The 20,319-nt window shown below is 44.7% G+C and overlaps 1 protein-coding gene across 2 annotated transcripts in view; it reads left to right on the top strand.

Moving 5' to 3' along the window:
* Window positions 1–16,765, top strand: part of LOC137307229 (partner of Y14 and mago-like) — a 155,343-nt gene extending 138,578 nt beyond the window's left edge. Inside the window, exons 18-19 of one of the 2 annotated variants that reach the window (XR_010959081.1) lie at window positions 11,754–11,862; window positions 16,248–16,765. The gene's annotated coding sequence lies outside the window, so the exon portion shown is untranslated. The remainder of the gene's footprint in view (window positions 1–11,753; window positions 11,863–16,247) is intronic. The other variant, XR_010959082.1, reaches the window with a different exon arrangement.
* The last annotated feature ends 3,554 nt before the right edge of the window (window positions 16,766–20,319 follow it).

Raw genomic sequence — 20,319 nt, 5'->3', positions numbered from 1 at the left:
TTTAATGGCTACATGTGTGCCATCCATGAGACCCTGTACTTCAAAGAAGCCTGCCACCTGGTAAAAGATGCTGCGCCCTCATGTGCTGTTGCCTCCTTTCTACAGAGAAACGGACAAAAGTGTTCTCCATCCCAACAAACAAGGTTTATAGCTGTGAGGAGCCAAGAAAACACGGGCAATTCATTGTGGGGCCTATTTACCTTAATGTGCATGAACACCCTGGGATATAATGAGGCCTGCGCACACTGTCAGCACGGCCCCTGAAAAATTTTAATATTTAATGACTGCAGATTTGGGAGTGTGCCGTTTCGGGCACCTGGCTGCATTCAACAACAACTTGCATTTATATAGCGCCTTTAACGTAGTAAAACATCCCAAGGCACTTCACAGGACCGATTATCAGACAAAATTTGACACTGAGCCACATAAGAAGACATTAGGACAGGTGATCAAAAGCTTGGTCAAAGAGGTAGCTTTTAAAGGAGTGTCTTAAAGGAGGAGAGAGAGGTGGAGAGGTTTAGGGAGGGAATTCCAGAGCTTAGGGCCTAGGCAGCTGAAGGCACGGTCGCCAATGGTGGAGCGAAGGAAATCGGGGGATGAGCAAGAGGCCAGAATTGGAGGAGCGCAAAGATTTTGGAGGGTTGTAGGGCTGGAGGAGGTTACAGAGATAGGGAGGGGTGAGGCTATGGAGGGATTGGAAAACAAGGATGAGAATTTTAAAATTGAGGCGTTCCCGGACCGGGAGCCAGTGTAGGTCAGCAAGCACAGGGCACATTCATTTCTTTTTTATCCAGAACCAATCCCCTGACCTGCATTTTATCCGTTTAACTACTGAAAAGCTTTCAAAATACACTTTGAATACACATTTCTACTTCAGTTTCACGTTACCCATTTTGCTCCAAAATCTTTGGTAAAATATTATGAAAGTGAATGAGCAGAATGCATTTTTCCAATTACCTTCAGGTCTATTTGTTCAGTACAGTCTGTGCTATTATCATTGCCTTAACAATAGGGAGTGTAACATGGCGCATTACATTAGACTCGATGAACTCAGCCAGCACAAAAGGAGACACTGTCCGACTAGACCAGCAAGAATTACCCATTTAGTGCGGCAAGAATTCCTCATGAGTCAAGCCAGGGCAATGTTCAGTATTAATTAGAAAGGATAGTAGAACATTTCAATTCTTGCAAGGCATTTGAATCTTTTCTTTAGAAAAGAAAACTGACATTACCATCAAAGCACACATTCATGCCCACGTATTTCACATGGAGCCATTAAGAGATGTCAGGGCATCATTGGGTTCCATTAAGTCATAGATTATATCCTTAGGGCTGGGCTATGAATAAATTCAAACTTATTTGCTATTCGTTCATGTTAAATAGATTTCTCACCCCTGCAACCCCTCTTAAAATGAGGCCTCTAGTTCTTAATTCTCCAACTGGACTTGGAGCCTTCCAAATCCTTGGTGTTCTCCAAGACCACAACCTCTCCTTGACCAGGTGGTGAGAAAGAGGTTGTAGATTTTCCCTTCAAAATAGTAGAATGCTCCTCATATTGCAGGAGTTTAAAAAAGGAAAGAGCAAGATCGTCCTGATTTGAAGGTTTGGTTGGGTTTTCCTGAGCCAGGAATTTTTCAACATCGACATCTATAGATTATAAATAAAATCCCATTGGCCACATACTTCCTGTCCATAATCCTTACTTCATGTTCTGATTTTTGGTCATCTTTCATTAACTGACCATGGGCAATTTACCAGTTTACATTAAATTAGACAGTTTTGGGAACAACCCATGAAAATGGGCACTCCAAAATGTTAAGACCTATTTTGTCGCAGATCCCAGACAAATGGAATGAAACACTAAAGATTGAAGTTTATTGGGCTCAGTCTATAATTAGTATGCCAGTTGCTACAGAACTATATATTACATCAGTGATCTATAATAAACTCAATACCACCACAGCATAGGCAGGACTGTTCAAAAAGAAACCATTAACAACTGTCTCATGAGCACTGAAGCTAGATCTAGGTTTAGGAGTTCCAATACCACAGTTAATTCAAATGTGAAAGACAAAATTCATTGTGGACACATATACTACTGCAGGTCTCACAATGGTCTGGCAATAGTCCATTACACTCAAAGGCTACAGGAGATGGGGCTCCTGATTGGCTGCTGTCAGCTGGCTGCCGATGGCAGCAGGATCAGGTGGATAAACATCAATTTGTGCTCCTGGTGCAATTGAGCAGATTGTCCTGCACTTCCTGAGACCGTAACCATAGCTTGCAACCCTCTGGAAAGTCCTCTCACTAAATAAGGAAACTTGTGAAAAGGGTTTAACAAAAGGTTAGAGGTGCAGCTGGAGCAGAGGGAAACTATTATCACTGATTGAGAAAGAACAGGAGATGATCTTCTTCCAAACACTGATGGCATCAGTGTCAGTGAACACAGAATGCATGCAAAGCTACGCTTGCAACAAGCTTATATTCTACAAGCTGTACAAGGAGGTCACATCCAGGGCAAGGACTGAATGAGTTTTGTCTTTCATACTTGAATTAACTGTGGTATTGGAACTCTTTTACCTATATCTAGCTTCAGTCTTCATTGTAAATTAGAACAGGTACAAAATATCAAGTCTTTTGCTCAGCAGAAGTAATTCAAACAAAAGATTAGATGAATACACCATGAACTGTTAGCCAGGTGTTCAGATATTTAGATTAATCTGCCAGGCAGGTGTATCGGGAGAACAGAAGTGCAATGGATTACAAGCATCAACATAGTCTTAAAAAGAGTCCACGTTCCATGAGTCGGTCAACACTAAATTTGAGCCATGCTCACGTCATTACAATACACATTAACCTCAAAAATACATTACAGTCATGAGAAACATGCAACAGAAGGCCACAGTATCATCAACCTCTCTCCTTCCACAGACCATCTACAATCCACCCTGTCATTGGTCTCCACCCACCTAGTTAATCTCCTGAGGACAAGATCTGCATAAATATTCCCCGATCCACAAAAGGTAATGAAGCAAGACTCCAGAATGGACACCCCCAATATCTCCATTATTCATTCCTTGTTCATCGTCTCCTAGGACATAGTTTTTGACTCCTGGCAGCCCCCATTGTGACCCATGAATACCCGGAGACACACCTGGTGCTATCCCATGCTAATGCCATGAGTTTGCTGCAATGCACCACCTTCCCCTCCCCCCCCCCCCCCCCACCCCAAAAAATGGAGAAAACCTAGAACAAAAGCAAAATGGAAGCCTATTACCAACTGGCAGGCAACACAAGAAAATCAGGGGGGAGAAAAGACCGTTTGACTCATTGCAACTCATCCTTCTAGTGCCTTAACTCTCCCATCACAGCATCCGATTATATTTTAAACATCCGTAATGTTCTTGACTCTACTACTCTGCCTGGCAGATTAATCTAAACATCTGAACACCTGGCTAACAGTTCATGGTGTATTCAAGTGCCCTACCTAACACCATGTTGGTCACTACATTATACCCAACAAAGTTTCAGGGGGCTGTTGTGGCCCCACCACTCCAAGAGGTCCTCGGTTTAATGAGTCGAAATGATGACTGGCACCAAAATCTGGAGGAGCTAGCGTGAGACATTGGAGTCCATAGAAAGAGCTCACTGTTGAAACCAGATGTCCCAGACACCACCTTGTAAAGGAGACACTGCAGCTATGGTCATTGTTTACAGGGACTACAGTATCAGTCAGATTAATTATGTCCACATGGTCACTTTTCAAACAGGTGTGCACAGCATCAACAAAAGCTTGGTGACTCTGGATTTCTGATAGATTGTATCCAATATTGAGTAATTATCTTCATTTACTGAGGCAACCAGTGCACCTCAAGTCCCTAAAGATACACCTAGATCTTATATCTACACCTCAATCTCTCAGTGATATCACAGAAGAAAATTACAACACAAAACAAGGCGAGCACAAAATCTGCTGCAGGAATCTCAGGTTTTTCAGGCTGTGGCTTACGTTACATTAGACACCTCAGTGACTTTCACACAGGTCTGATACATTGCGATTTTTAACAGTGCCCATCAGAATGGAAAACACTTCAAAGTCTTTGCTTTCTGAGATCGCAGAAAATCTCAACACTGGCCCTGGACAAAAGTGGGTTCATTTCACTTGCAGCTGCAATTGAAAGGAAAAGCCTATTTGACAGCAGTGAAACGGCAGGAACTGTACAGTACCAGTTAAACGCAGCAAGATGGGAGAGGGTGTAGGACCAATTGCTCAGAATTTTGAACAGTACACATAAGAAAAAATTCATGGCATTTCTGTAAACCCCCAAATCTAGAAATGTCTTGAAAATACAGGAAAATCACAAATGCAGAAAATGGAGAACCAAGCTATTTGTCTACAGAGAGGGGAGATGAGGAGAATTTTTTTTACGCAGCGAGTTGTTCTGATCTGGAATGCGCTGCTTGAAAAGGTGGTGGAAAGAGATTGAATAGTAACTTTCAAAAGGGAATTGGTTATCTACTTAAAAAAGAAAGATTTGCAGGGCTATGGGGAAAGAGCAGAGCAGTGGGATTTCAAAGAGCCGGCACAGGCATGACGGGCCGAATGGCCTCTTTCTGTGCTGTATGATTTCGGTCTCAGAAAATGCATTTGGATCAAAAGGTTTGTCTTTCACCCACACTAACCTGACCTCCAAGTCTTACTTAAAATGTCGTCATCTCAGTTCGGAGCTGGAGAAGGAGGCTGTTGTTGACTCTCCTACACCGGGGGCCGTCATCCTGACCCTACACACTTCTGGTTTTGGACACTGTAAGTGAAGCCTTTGTTAAAGGAACTGTATCCCTTTTGTCAGTGAATGCTGGCTTCAATCTAAAACGATTGAGCTAACCACTCAGTTCTGAAGATCCTTACAAATTTCATTTTATTAATAGTCTTTGAAAGGCTCTCCTCAAATGAAGCAGTGTTTACTGAAAAGTCTTGTTTAGGCTGTCACATTCTGTCTGAAATAAGGTTGCATTTGAAGTTGTAACCATTAATATTTACTGAAAAATTAATATTTAAAAATGCATTCTTTCCTAAATAGGCTTGCAGACATTAAGATTGTATTGTGTGTAATTTAGCATTGTCACTATAACACATTATCTACTACAGTAAGCAAAATGCTACACTCCCTCTACACCACCAGACCTCTTGTTCAGAGCACAGCCTGTCATCAAGGCCAGCCTGCTCAGTACTCAAGGAGGAATCAGGATCCCATATCAAGGCAGGACCAGGTTCCAAAATGGGGGATTTAAAGATGCACTTCATAGAATCATAGAAAGGTTACAGCACGGAAGGAGGCTATTCAGCCCATCGAGTCCGCGCCAGCTCAATGCAAGAGCAATCCAGCTCGTCCCACTCCCCCGCCCTTTCCCCGTAGCCCTGCACATTTTTAAATAGGCTGACATAACTTTCAAAAAAAAAATCCAAAGCAGGTTTTCATCGCCGGTCTTTTACAAAGCTTGGGAATTGGGGAATACATTACATTGAAGCAGAGTCACAAAGAGACCAGAGGAGGATGGCTGGAGGCCTCCAGTGTCCACCGACAGAATCTGGGCTTGGACACCTCAGCAACTCTTGAATATCCCATGACTGGCCCACACGAAAAGCTCTTCACACTTTTGTCTTCTGTAATGGTGGATCATTAAGTTTGCTTTCCTGTGACCTCAAATCCTTCTCATTTGCATATCCACAAGGGAACACTGTACTCACTGTGTGAGAAACAAAAATGCTGTAAATCAGGGACGAATTGATTGGGCCAGAAATCAGAGCCAATTCAAAGTGGGTCACTTGTACTGTGCCAAAGCAAAGCTGTGCTTACTTAGGGCTCATACTTCCTGCTTTCAATTATTTTTTCCCTTTTCTTTCCAATTTTCTCCCTTCCTCTCCTAAAAGGCATTGATTCCATGCTGAGCGACAGACATACAGGCACTGATCACCCTCCAGTACCTCTCCCAAATGGCTATTACTCATATCTGAACCATGGAACTGTCTGTCAGCACAGTGACACCACAGTCAAGCCCAGTCCTATATTCACCCAGCATCGTACATGCCCACGGCCAGTACGGGTTGCTGGATAGCGGTCAGGAGTAGGAACCCTGATTGCTTTTCCGTAGGCCAATTGTAGCACCCCTTACTATCACCCTGCCTGAGATCAGTTAACTCAACATTGACTGGTGATTAAAATTAATATTTAAAAGTGCATTCTTTCCTAAATAGGCTTGCAGACATTAAAATTATATTGTGTGTAATTTAGCATTAACACTATAACACATTATCTACTACAGTAAGCAAAATGCTACACTCCCTCTACACCACCAGGCCTCTTGTTCAGAGCACAGCCTGTCATCAAGGCCAGCCTGCTCAGTACTCAAGGAGGAATCAGGATCCCATATCAAGGCAGGACCAGGTTCCAAAATGGGGGATTTAAAGATGCACTTCATAGAATCATAGAAAGGTTACAGCACGGAAGGAGACCATTCAGCCCATCGAGTCCGCGCCAGCTCTATACAAGAGCAATCCAACTAGTCCCACTCCCCTGCCCTTTCCCCGTAGCCATTGTGGAGCCCCCTGTAACAGAGCAAGATCCATCCAGTTCCAAGTTCTGCCTTTTGAAGAAAGTCAGAAGTATAAAGCTGGCATTCTGTACCATTCCTGATTTATCATTCAACACCATGAGGGTGAATTGTTTACCCTGTGGCTCACTATCCCATATAAATCATGCATAAAGTTACGTTTTTGTTCATAGGAGGTTGACCTTTGCACTGAGCATGAGTGAAGAGTATTAGGAAAAAATCCAAATCGTATTCTCCCCACCTGCCCACGTAATTCTTCTTAACTAGTAGAACTGCCCATTGTACAAAAAATACTCAGACCAAATTTTAAATTTATCAAGAATTTATGATGGAGTCAAGTTTTCTTCTGCATCTAACAACTGATGCCAGTGATCTGGATCAGAGGGCGCTCTCAATGGGTTTGAGGTAGTAAATGGAGCAAAATCTACCCTCTGAATGGCCACCATCTCACTTCTGCCCAATGTAAGAATAAAATTGCATTGTGTGTGCTTGTCAATCACAGAATTACAGAAATTTCGGACTATGCAAAAATAGCCATCTGGAAACAAAATTAGATATGGATTTGATTGTGGACAGTCAAAATGGCTTCTTTGTGACCAAACCCTGGAGTGAGCACTTCATCGTAGAATGATGTGGCACAGAAGGAGGCCATTCGACCCATCATGCCTGTGCTGGCTCTTTGAAAGAGCTATCCAATTAATCCCACTCCCCTGCTCTTTCCCCATAGCCCTGTAAATTTTTCCCCTTCAAGTATATATCTAATTCCCTTTTGAAAGTTACGATTGAATCTGCTTCCATCACCTTTTCAGACAGTGCATTCCAGATCATAACAACTCGCTGCGTAAAAAACATCCTCATCACCCCTCTGGTTCTTTTACCAATTATCGTCCTGAAACATTAAAGTTTTATTAGGTTCAATACAGAAAAATATAACCGCCCCCTTCCCCCATCCCCACACCACAATAACCTGATCGCAGTTGTAAACTTGGGACAGGTAGAGCATAAACACCAGCATAGACCAAATGGGCCAAATGGCCTGTTTCTGTGCTGTAACTCAATGTAAGGTTGGTGCTGTACCGTTGTCCTGGAGACTTCTTGTTAAGACTGAATGCCAGAGAAAGGCTTCCCCCTACCTCTCCAGAGTGTGTTGACTATTTCCCGGATACGATCTTACTACTGCTGGGCACCCTTTAGTACCTCACCCAAATGGCCATTATTCATTTGTGAGTCTTGACAGCGAGTATCAGTAGGCTACTGAACCGTGGAGAGCATCACTGCCGAGCTCGATCTTTTCCCCACCAGAAGTCTACGCACACTGCTCAGCAGGAATCATTAAACAACAATCAGGAGCAGGAACCCAGGCTGACTTCCCCTTCCCTGACTCAGGCACACTGTTGTAGCAGCCGAGAGTAGCCAATTCAGCACAGACCAGGAATTGAGTTTGGGACCTTCCTGGACTGTGTGGCTCAGCTACTCATTGAGTAAAAAGAAAAATAATTTTTTTTTAAATTCGTTCATGGGATGTGGGCGTTGCTGGCCAGGCCAGCATTTATTGCCCATCCCTAATTGCCCTTGAGAAGGTGGTGGTGAGCCGCCTTCTTGAACCGCTGCAGTCCGTGTGGTGAAGGTTCTCCACAGTGCTTTTTGGAAGGGAGTTCCAGGATTTTGACCCAGCGACGATGAAGGAACGGCCGATATATTTCCAAGTCGGGATGGTGTGTGACTTGGAGGGGAACGTGCAGGTGGTGTTGTTCCCACGTGCCTGCTGCCCTTGTCCTTCTAGGTGGTAGAGGTCGCGGGTTTAGGAGGTGCTGTCAAAGAAGCCTTGGCGAGTTGCTGCAGTGCATCCTGTGGATGGTACACACTGCAGCCACAGTGCGCCGGTGGTGAAGGGAGTGAATGTTTAGGGTGGTGGATGGGGTGCCAATCAAGTGGGCTGCTTTGTCCTGGATTGTGTCGAGCTTCTTGAGTGTTGTTGGAGCTGCACTCATCCAAGCAAATGGAGAGTATTCCATCACACTCCTGACTTGTGCCTTGTAGATGGTGGAAAGGCTTTTTCTATGGTGCCTTTCACGACCTCAGGACGTCCCAAAGCGCTTTACAACCAATGAAGTACACTCACTAAGCCATCGGTGGAGCACTTGAATGGCTTTTTAAAGTATGATCTATTGATGAGAGTCCCTCCATTCAGAATGTGAGGAAACAGTACATTTCCCTTCTGCCTCTCTTGTATTTCCACCACATTTACTTGGCTCGAAGGAAAATCAGCTCAACTGTGACTAGGTGAATGGCATTAAATATAAAAGGGGATGTTTTCCTGGGTCTGCGCCCAGATGCGTTGGATCACCTGGATGCAGCGAATATTGGGCGGGTTCCTTTACCCGGCGTGCGCTTTGACACGCCCGAGTTTCCGATACTCGTTACGGCCGGCCGATCCAACACATCTGGGTGCAGACCCAGGAAAACCTCCCCTAAAACGTGTTGCAGCTTCTCCAGATGTCCAGTGTAAAAGGACCAAAGTTTCAGACTAAATACCAAATAACTTTAGTGGGGAGCCCCGGTCTACATCTAAAACTTTAGGGACCTTGTACCTCAAACACCAGCATCACAATATTAGAGCACTGTTTAGACTAAACTTCAAATAAATGATTAATTTCCTAAATCTCTGCTGCAGTGGCTATATAGGTGCATTGTATAATAATATAGTTCAAGTATTGGTGTCACATTTTGTCCGATAATCGATCCTGTGAAGCACCTTTGGACGTTTTACTATTATAAAGGCACTATGTAAATGCAAGTTGTTGTTATTTACCGTACCTACATTACAACAGTGACTACACTGTTGTAATGTAGGTACTAAACAGTGACTAAAAGTATTTAATTGGCTGCAAAACGCTTTGGGACATCCTGAGGTTCGTGAAAGGCGCTATATAAATGCAAGTCCTTTTTCTCTTTTGTTATAAACACAGGCCTACTACCTCTGCCCTGGATGCTGCAAACAAAAAACAAGGAACTCCAGGTCTCCCTGAATCTCTGTCAGGGTTAACGTGCCCTCACTTTTGTCACAGTGATCTCTGGCTCACCACTTAAGTATTTATGCAGAGAAAAGATCAAGGTCAGGAGCTTGCAAGCGACCTAGTTGGGTAAAGGCACCATCGAGTGTGGCAAGTTTGATCCCTGGTATCAGAGTAGCAATGAAGGGCTACAATTAGCTCTGCCAAACACTTGTTTGGGACACTGGGCAGTAGAACTATAACCCTGCAAGAGTCAGCGCCAGGAGAGAAGGAAGTTTCAACAGAAGATTAACACTGGGGTAAATAACTTCAGTGATTAAGTACCGGCGAATGTTAAATTTGAGGCTGTGGTCTAATTAGGGCTTTATGGGTCACATATGGGATTGTGCGACAAGGCTTTAGAACAATTAGAAAAATTAAATTAAAACCATGCGCTACAAAAACTTCCAATTTTGTATTGTTTTGCTAGTCATCTGAGTAATTGAGCACAATAATTAAGACTGAGTCTTATTTTTTATAATGTACAGCTTCAAGTTGATCTGCAAAACTGTATATACACATATACACTAGTGGTGTTGCACACAGGGTGAAGCAGGGTTAGAGGGATAATGACCAGGGTGTGCATATGTAATTCAGTCCCCATTTTAAAGTCGTACATTTGGTCCTTATTTTTATATATATATTTAGGAACATAGGAACAAGAGGAGGCCATTCAGCCCCTCAAGCCTGCTCCACAATTCAGTTAGATCATGGCTGATCTGTACCTCAACTCCATTTACCTGCCTTAGTTCCAAATCCCTTGACACCCTTACCGAACAAAATTCTATTGATTTCAGTCTTGAAAGCTCCAATTGTCCCCCAGCATCCACAGCCTTTTGGGGGAGAGAGTTCCAGATTTCCACTCCCCTTTGTGTGAAGAACTGCTTCCTGAATTCACCCTGAACGGCCTAGATCTAATTTTAAGATTATGTCCCCTTGTTCTTGATTCCCCCACCATAGGAGATAGTTTCTCCGTATGTACCCTATCGAATCCTTTAAACACCTCGATCAGATTGCCATGATCAATTCCTATGTCCACAATTAGAATGGAAACTGCCTATGTAAACTTGTCACACTGCAATCATACCCTTTCACCAGTAGAGGCGCTGCACCGCAATTCCTATTGGGCCTCCAAAGGGGAACTGGCGACATGGTGCTCCAGTAAAAAAGGAGAAAGCCAAGTTGCAGACCACGAGTCTCCATTTCATCGATAATCTCTTGGCATGCCAGCGTCAATATAAAAGTCTAATGCTCCTTGGGAGAAAATGTCAATTTGGTGTTCAATCAAAATCTTAGTTGATTTAGCATTTGCATTGCGGCCCAACTCTAAACCTCTTCAGGCATCGGGCAGCCCTTGAAACACGGGCAAGCGATTTATCCAAATTGGATTCAAACCCACTTATTCCAGGATATCATACTGCTGCTCACATCTTTTACATGGCATGGAAGACTTATACTTGCAATTGGGGACTGTAGGAAACACATGTAATTGGAATCCTTCCAAGTGACAAGAATTAGGAGCCAGGAGAATTGCCTCCAGTGCACCGTTTTACGACAAGATTTACCAACAAGTCCTGCCAAAGTTCCAGGAGTTTACAATCACTGCTGCCTCGAGTGGCCCAAACCAGCCCTGCTCTTCTTAAAAAATGGATGCTCCCAGGAGAGAAGGTCGGCTGCAACTGATTTATTTGCAATGGTGAAAGATTGGTCTGCAGCATATTTATTTTTTCCATGGGACCCCTCGTAAAATCGTCAAATAGAAGCTGCAGCAACTCATTTCCTGAGGAGAGCTGAGCTGCTCCAATTCCGAATGGTCATTTATTTATCCCTTACTCTGAGAGGCTGTTAACAGGCCTTGTAACCTTGCCCAAGGTAACCACAAAAAATGCTTACTTTAAAAAAAAACACCAATTACCGAGGTCCCTGGAATTTCAGGGCAGCAAAGATTTCCTGCCAAAGATTTTGGAATTCTGTGGTGCATGTTCAAAAAATATATATATGTAAACCAATATCATGTTTTTTTTCCTACTTCAAGTGTCAATATTTGCTTACGAGACTTCAACCTGTACTATTAAAATTATTCTTCAGACTTCTCTCGCTGAGTGAATACATCTCCCAGTTGTAGCCGAGACATCACACGCCATTGGCTGTAAAGAGCTTTGGGACATCCTGAGGTCGTGAAAGGCGCTATATAAATGCAAGTTCTTTCTTTAAAACGTCATCTGCCTTCTCCAGCACAGCAACCTCACAGAGGATTTTTCTTTAATTTTACATACAGAGGAAAATATACCCCAATGATGCTTTGACCTGTCCTGGCCAACATTCTGCCCTCAATCGACACTTATCAAAAACAGATTCATTGCTCATTTATCTTTGCTGTTTGTGGGATCTTGCTGTGCGCAAAAATGGCTGCCACAACTGCTTACATAACAACAAAGTAAATTCACTGCACATGAAGAACGCAAGGGATATTTCTGATAGGCGCGAAAGATACTGTGCAAGTCTTTCTTTGACACAAAAACCAGATCACGACATACTTTTCCAAACCACACTCCATACAGCTTTTATAAGCAATAATAACCCTTTTTGAACATGCGCTCATACCATGGTAACACCCAGTTATGGGCAGCAGGGATATACTGTACAATATCTACAACTCCAAAATGTCAAACAATTCTCACCGGCTAGTGAAGCAGAGGCCCAAATAAGTTGGAAGTACGGCAATGCTCCTTTGCAGAGTTCCGTACCGATCGAGCATCAAGAACTAGTCACACAATAGAAATTCCCCTTGTCCTGCTGATTAAACAACTGTTCTGCTTACAACTAACCAGCTTCCAATTTAATTAAGAGCTCCGACAGGATTAGACGGCCACCTGCTAAACACGGTCAGAGTCCCTGACTCTGTAACGTGAGCCACTCTTTCACACATGTGCTTTAGAATTACTAGTCTCCTTTTGTACCTGAGTCAACAGCCACCTGCCCAACACCAGCAGATAACCACATTGCTCTGCAGGTTTATGCGGTCTCCCCCGGGGCATGCTATACAATGTCTAAACTTGGTTAAAAAAGATTCTCATTCACTTGAGTCTTAATTGTTTTACAGTGTGTCAGCAATAGAGCACTGAGCAGCTGTTAATCTACAGTATTTTAAAGCTATGGGGCACCGATTTTAAACTACCTTTTACAGCATAAATCTGTAAGCTTAGAAAATGGAGTCTTGATGTTGGTCTTATTTTCTTCCTTCTCCATGTCCCCAATGCATTCAATTTAAAAGTTCTGATTCTTGTGTTCAAATCCCCCCATGGTCTCGCCCCTCCCTATCTCTGTAACCTCCTCCAGCCCTACAACGGCGGCCGTGCCTTCTGTCCCCTGGGCTCCACGCTCTGGAATGCCCTCCCTAAATCCCTCTGCTTCTCCACCTCTCTCTCCTCCTTCAGCACCCTCCTTAAAACCCACCTCTTTGACCAAGCTATCGGTCAGCCCTCCTAATATCTCCTCCTTTCCCTCAGCGTCCATTTTCCTTACGTCTTTGCGAAGCGCCTTAGGACATTTTTTATACGTTAAAGGCCCAATATAAATAAATGTAAGTTCTTGTTGGTCTGTTGTCCCAGAATAAAAGGGGAAACGTTACCTGAGAAAAAGTTTACAGGTGGGTAAAGCCACGAGTCTGTTTCCCTCAAGATTTTCCCCTATTTTCTCGCCACTGGTCAACATTCCTCCCTCACCATTGGAAACCAGATTAGCTGGACATTCACCTCATGGATTAGTGGCCGAGGTTTCACCAGTGGCAAAGGCCTTGTGATGCCTATGTGGCTATTATTTCATGCATGAAGCCACAACGGTGAGGAGCCTAATCCCATCCACACACACAGTGTCCAGCAGAGGTCAACACACAGCGGTCAGGAGTGATGGAGAACCTCAACTACTCCTTGTGGTAGCAAGTTCCACATTCTCACCACTCTTTGGGTAAAGAAGTTTCTCCTGAATTCCCTATTGGATTTATTAGTGACTATCTTCGATTTATTTATGACCCTTAGTTTTGCATTCCCCCACAAGCAGAAACATCTCTCTCAAACCCCTTCATAATTTTAAAGACCTCTATCAGGTCACCCCTCAGCCTTCTCTTTTCTAGAGAAATGAGCCCCAGCCTGTTCAATCTTTCCTGATAAATATATCCACTCAGTTCTGGTATCACCCTTGTAAATCTTTTTTGCACGTTCTCCAATGCCTCTATATCCTTTTTTATAATATGGAGACCAACTGAACCCTGGGGGGGGGGGTGGGAGGAATCTAGGAATCCTCACTCATCCACAGCCTACACTCTGCACCCATCACACACGCACACAAGGGGGATGATTTTAAACCCCAAGGATGGGTGGGAGTTGAAAATAGTTGTTTTTTTGGGTTGCTGCCGCAACAATTTTTGGACTTGGCATTCCCAGTGGGAAGCCTGGACTTTTCTGCGCCGATGTTAAACCCGGAAATAAAGCCGGGTTGCGGTCGCGACCCATAAAACAACTATTTTCAGCTCCCACCCGCTCCCAACCCACCCGTTCTTGGGGTTTAAAATCACCCCCTAGTTGTTTCGGAGTCTTTGTCCAGCGCATAGGAGAAACATAATCTGTTAGTAATCAGGGACAACGCGAGAGGGAACAGAAACAGACGGCCCTCAAACATGTGCTGGTAAAATATACCTACCGCCTCAGACCACAGCTATACCAGTCAGTGTAAATCTCACCCCCAGGCAACCCCTCAGCTTCCACTACAAGCTCCTTAGCAAATGAGCAAGAAAAGAGCAATCGGTTGCTTAGCTACGGATACAGGATGACGGTGGAAAATCTGCTGCAGATGCAGATTTTCGCGATGTGCAGAACAAAACTGTCGACATATGGTTCTCATTTCTTTTAGAAAAAAAGAGAGACAAGGGTTTCATTTTAAAAAGACCTTTTATTCATCAGTGAGAAACTCTGCAGTAGATTAGTTGAGACTTTGCACTTCTTCCCATCCCATTGCAGAGGTGGCGAAACAGACTCAAGAATCGAATGGTTTCCTCCCCCCCGCCTCCATCTCCCCCCCCGCCCCCCCCAGGGTTTAGTTGAGCCACACAAAGCAGGAAGAGTCTCAGCTTCGATGCCAAGATTCTGGTGGGTCACCCAGAGCAGCAGCTGAACATACGAAGTTGGCCTCAGCCTCTCTGGGGGAGGGAGGAAGGGTTGTACAAACATCAGCCCGGGTGCCCCCTCCTGATCACTAGCCAGTAACCCCCAATGGTAGGTGTGTATATGCAGATCTCGGAAGGAACAGGATTGGGTTTCAAATGCTAATACTCACCGTCTAGGCTCAAACAAGAATTTGCATTTATTTGGCGCCTCCGAACTGGAGTTTTACAGACTCTCACAAACTGAAATACATGGTGCAGTTAAACTGGGGCATTGCTGAAAGTGAGACAAACAAGATATGTAGCAACATGAGAAAATTAGTAGTTGGCAGAAAAGCAACATCCAAACAAAACACCAACTTGCATTTATATAGCGCCTTTAACGTAGTAAAACGTCCCAAGGTGCTTCACAGGAGTGATTATCAAACAAAATTTGACACCGAGCCATATAAGGAGATATTAGGACAGGTGACCTAAAGATTGGTCAAAGAGGTAGATTTTAAGGAGTGTCTTAAAGGAGGAGAGAGAGGTGGAGAGGTTTAGGGAGGGAATTCCAGAGCTTAGGGCCTAGGCAGCTGAAGGCACGGCCGCCAATGGTGGAGTGATTAAAATCGGGGATGCGCAAGAGGCCTGAATTGGAGGAGTGCAGAGATCTCAGAGAGTTGTAGGGGCTGGAGGAGGTTACAGAGAAAGGGAGGGGTGAGGCCATGGAGGGATTTGAAAACAAGGATGAGAATTTTAAAATTGAGGTGTTGCCGGACCGGGAACCAATGTAGGTCAGCGGGCACAGGGGGTGATGAGAGAATGATGCATGTCGCCAGAGGTTCTATGGCGAGGGCACACAGGAGGGGGAGAGGAAGTTAGGGGGCACCCCTGTCTGGTCCCCTGCAGGAGTGGGAATGCAGGGAGGCTGAGGTCATCGGTACACACAATACAGGATTGTAATCCCGATCCTGAATATGTCGCCAAAGGCCATTCACTTGGGTATAACTTTTCCCCCCAATTTTCCCCCCCATCTGCCCTGAAGGTGCCAACTCTAAAGTTGCACAGCTCCCAGTACCCCACCCAAGTGGCTATTCATCCTGTGAGCTCGTCCAAAACTCTGCTGCCCGCATCGTAACTGGCACCAAGTCCCATGCATCAGAGTGAACAGAGTCATCCACAGAGTAATGGCAGATGGCCATTCTTTATGTGTGAGCCTTCATGGTGAGTGCTGGCGAGCAATTTGACCATGGGTGCAGCACAGTCAAGCCCAATTTTGCCCTCAGGCAACATCCAGGCAAGTTCTTTTTTACAGTTTCCACTGAAATGTTAAGAGTCCAAAGGGTTAAAGAGTCCTGTCGGAAGCATTTTGAGTGCAGGTATTGTTATCTGCGAGAAACAGTCACATCCTGTTTATCTTTCTCCTCCACTTACAAAAACAGAGCTGGTACTGCAATGATGTCTGAACCGCACCTGGAATCAGTTGTAGGCATGAACTCTGATCCTTGACCCCATCAAGAAAAAAAAATGCCGGTTTCCAGCATTCGCTTCAGGTCAACGACACAATGGGGACGCTGAAGAAAACAGGAAGTTTTGGCAGATTTCTGCAGAACAATTTTCTTTTCAACGTTTCGAGGCAGGAAAAAAAGAAGAATTGAAAATTAAAATACAAATGAGGAGCGGCTTGACAAGTTTGTGAGAAATGCTTGGTGCCTCCTCGTGATTAAATGCCGGCTAGGATTCGAGTTGGGGAGGGGGCAGAATTTGCTTCAACCACAGCTGACATTACACTTTGTGCCAAGTGGTTTTCATTCCCCTTCCAGCACATCTGAGCTTCATTTCAGTAATTCAGACAAAAATGTAAACTTCTGAGGTTACGTTTCTCAACTACCCAACGACTTAGAAAGCACCAATTCATAGAGTTTTTAATTAAATTGAGGATGTGTTTTTTTTAATAAAAGAAACATTTATATCTCAAAATTTTGGTATTTATACTATCTCCTTCATCTCCACTCCCCTCTCCCTCCCCTCCTCTCCTCTCCTCCTTCTCCTTCCCATTCCCTCTCCCCCCTCCTTCCTCCCTCCACCCCTCCCTCTCTGCTCTCTCCCTCCCCTCCCCTCTCTGCTCTCTCCCTCCCCTCCCCTCTCTGCTCTGCTCTCTCCTTCCCCTCCCTTTCCCCCTCCCACTCCCTCTCCCCTCCCACTCCCCTCTGCTCTCTCCCTCTCCTCTCTGCTCTCTCCCTCCCACTCCCTCTCCTCTCTGCTCTCTCTCTCCCCCTCCCCTCCCTCTCTCCCTCCCCTCCCTCCCTCTCCCCCCTCCCTTTTTTCTCCTCCCCTCCCCCTCCCTTCTGATCCTGCTTTGGAACACAACCTGATAGGTGGTGAGACTATAGGTTGAAACTGAGTGGGCGAGGAGTTAAAATGGCCGGTCGGACTTACCCCCCCCCCCCCCCCACTCTGATCCCTCTGCCTTCCCGCGGGTTGCAATCATTACCTGCTCTTTTAAGCAGGTGAGAGGGACCCCCATCAAAAGGCAGCAGGCTCCTTCTTTCGATATGTAGTCGGGCCCCAGTGATGCCCCTCGGGTCCCAGACTCCGGTCACAAAACATCTCGCTCCTGCCCGGCAGCCAGTTATCGCTTCCTGTCGGGTTCAGGTGGGGGACTGGAGATGAGGCCCGGGAGTTAAAATCTGCCAAGCCTCACTCTGTGGAGGGCGAACAGTTTGCCCTCCGCCTTGGCTTTGCCCACACCACTCCCGGCCGGAAGTTAAAATCGGGGCTTAGGACTTTCTTAAAGCATCTTTTGGAAACCAAAGTGTATCGTATACAGAGTGCATCTTATGTGGTTTCTCTGTTAGACAAGGAGCCATGCACTGTTCTGTCGAGTGGGTAGTGTATCATGGTTAAGATCAATTCTACAAAGCCCAAATTCCACGTAAATATTATGACCATCAGTTCAATCTATGGTTATTGAGAGGGTGACCCTATCTGGGTAAGGATGGTGGAGGAAAAAACTCTGGATTCATTCAAGAGGCAGTTACAGATACTCTGATTGTAGGTTTCTGTGGAAGGTTGAGCTGGATAGGCCAGAGGCCTCCCTCATCTGTACTTAACTTTGTGGTCACACCACTCCCTGTTCTCCATCCCATCCTACAGCATCCTCATTACAGTATCATTTGTGAATATGGTCTGCACAGCTGAAAATCGGCTTTCCCTGTGATTTGCTAATTGTTCAGTATCCTTGCCATGCCTGTGAACCGCACTTCAGAAAATGGCCTACAGACTTGGTTGGGTTTACGCTGCAAACTAGAAACAGCCAGAGATAGAAAATAATAAACAAACCAAGACCTATGGAGCTCACAGATCAGCCTTTTCTCTATCAAACAAGAGTCGATCTCAAAGGAGGCGGTACATTTTCATGTTGGCCTAAATGAAGGCTCTTAAAACTTAACGTTATCTCTGGAGTGCGCACCTTTAATGTTTTAATGTCGACGGCATTTACTTTCATTTGCAAATTTTCTCGCTGCCTCTCTATCTGATGGAGATCTGACCACCTTGTGCGTGAGCCTCGATAGTCCAAAACATGGACACCCCAACCCTGGCTGTTACTTCCCCCCAACACTGTAGACCAGGGGTGCTAAGGCCAATTATAACAACCCTTGTGCCTCCATGGTTGAGATCAGGGACTTTCCTGGCCTGTGTGGTCCCAGGAACCACATTCAAACGGTGCATTTACCCATTGGATCTCTACTTAAAAAGGGAACATTTGCACAGCTATGGAGAAAGAGCAGGGGGGAAGTGGGACTAATTGGAAAGCTCTTTCAAAGATCCGGCACAGGCATGATGGGCCGAATGACCTCCTTCTGTGCTGCATGTTCTTATGATTCTAAGAGGCATTGGGGCAACCAGCATCATTTTCTTTCCAACACCTTTCTAGAGGTTACGGTTACAGTAAAGAGATGATGGGATAGTCAGGTCGGAGCCGAGATTCCAAAATGACAGCCTGGTAACGTCAGGGAGAAATCAAGGCATGGAGACTTAAAAAAACTACTGTAAGTTAAAAATAATTTGACACGAGTGTTCAGGCAGAGTCCGGACATTAAGTCCTGGAGTTTAGTGATCTCAGTGATTTATGAGTCGGGATATTCTGGAAGAGGTTGTCTGCAGCACGCAGCAATCTACTTTGGGAGTCGGCTAATTATTGAAGATCCCTCAGGCCTGCAGCCTCTTCTAAAAAAAGAATTCAAAGTTAAAACCCAGGCCTTGCAATTTTTGCCTGTAATGGCCACATGTGAACACATGCTCATAACCTGGTCAGACACTGTCTCAACTGAAGTAAACCGAGAGGGTTCACACCTGAAAACCCTCGAACCCTACTGAGTCAATCCACACAGCACCCTCTGGAGACCCTATTGGGTCTCCTAATGCTGCTGGGTCTCCATACAGGCCTGGTTATGCAATGGCATTTTGAACACTTAACCAGAGTCTCCACGGGTCACTCATTTTAGTGAACGAATGTAACCCATTTTGACAGCTCTGTATGTTTAAATTGCTTGCAAACCTAAGTCATTCTTACTGCTTATAAATCTCATTCCCAAGATTTCACAGCATTGCTTGCAAACCAACTTGTTTGCCTTCGTAACAGTAACTGCACTTCAAAAGTAATTCTTTGGGGCCTCAACTATTTATAATATATATCAATGACTTGGATGAAGGAGCAGAGTGTCTTGTGGCCAAATTTGCTGCTGATACAAAGATAGGTGGAAAAGCAAGTTGCGAGGAGGACACAAAGTGTCTGCAAAGGGATATTGACCGGTTAAGCGAATGGGCAAAAATTTGGCAGATGGAATATAATGTGGGAAAATGTGAAGTCATCCACTTTGGGAGGAAAAAATAAAAAATCAAAATATTATTTGAATGGAGAAATACTACAAAATGCTGCGGTACAGAGGGATCTGGGTGTCCTCGTACATGAAACACAAAAAGTCAACATACGGGTGCAGCAGGTAATCTGGAAGGCAAATGGAATATTGGCCTTTATTTCTAGGGGGATGGAGTATAAAAGCAGGGAAGTCATGCTACAACTGTACAGGGTGTTGGTGAGACCACACCTGGAGTACTGGGTACAGTTCTGGTGCCCTTATTTAAGGAAGGACATACTTGCATTGGAGGCAGTTCAGAGAAGGCTCACTAGGTTGATTCCGGGTATGGAAGGGTTGTCTTATGAGGAAAGATTGAACAGGTTGGGTCTATACTCATTGGAGTTTAGAAGAATGAGAGGAGATCTTATTGAAACATACAAGATTCTGAGGGGACTCGATAGGGTAGATGCTGAGAGGATGTTACCCCTCATGGGGGAATCTAAAACTAGGGGGCATAGTCTCAGAATAAGGGGTCGCCCATTTAAGATGGAAATGAGGAGGAATTTCTTCTCCCAGAGGGTCGTGAATCTTTGGAATTCTTTACCCCAAAAAGCTGTGGAGGCCGAGTCATTGAATACATTCAAGGCTGAGT

Source organism: Heptranchias perlo, chromosome X (assembly GCF_035084215.1).
Source record: "Heptranchias perlo isolate sHepPer1 chromosome X, sHepPer1.hap1, whole genome shotgun sequence".
NCBI lineage: Eukaryota > Metazoa > Chordata > Chondrichthyes > Hexanchiformes > Hexanchidae > Heptranchias > Heptranchias perlo.
The sequence above is the reverse complement of the archived record's forward strand: the minus strand, read 5'-3'. Positions and strand labels throughout refer to the sequence as shown.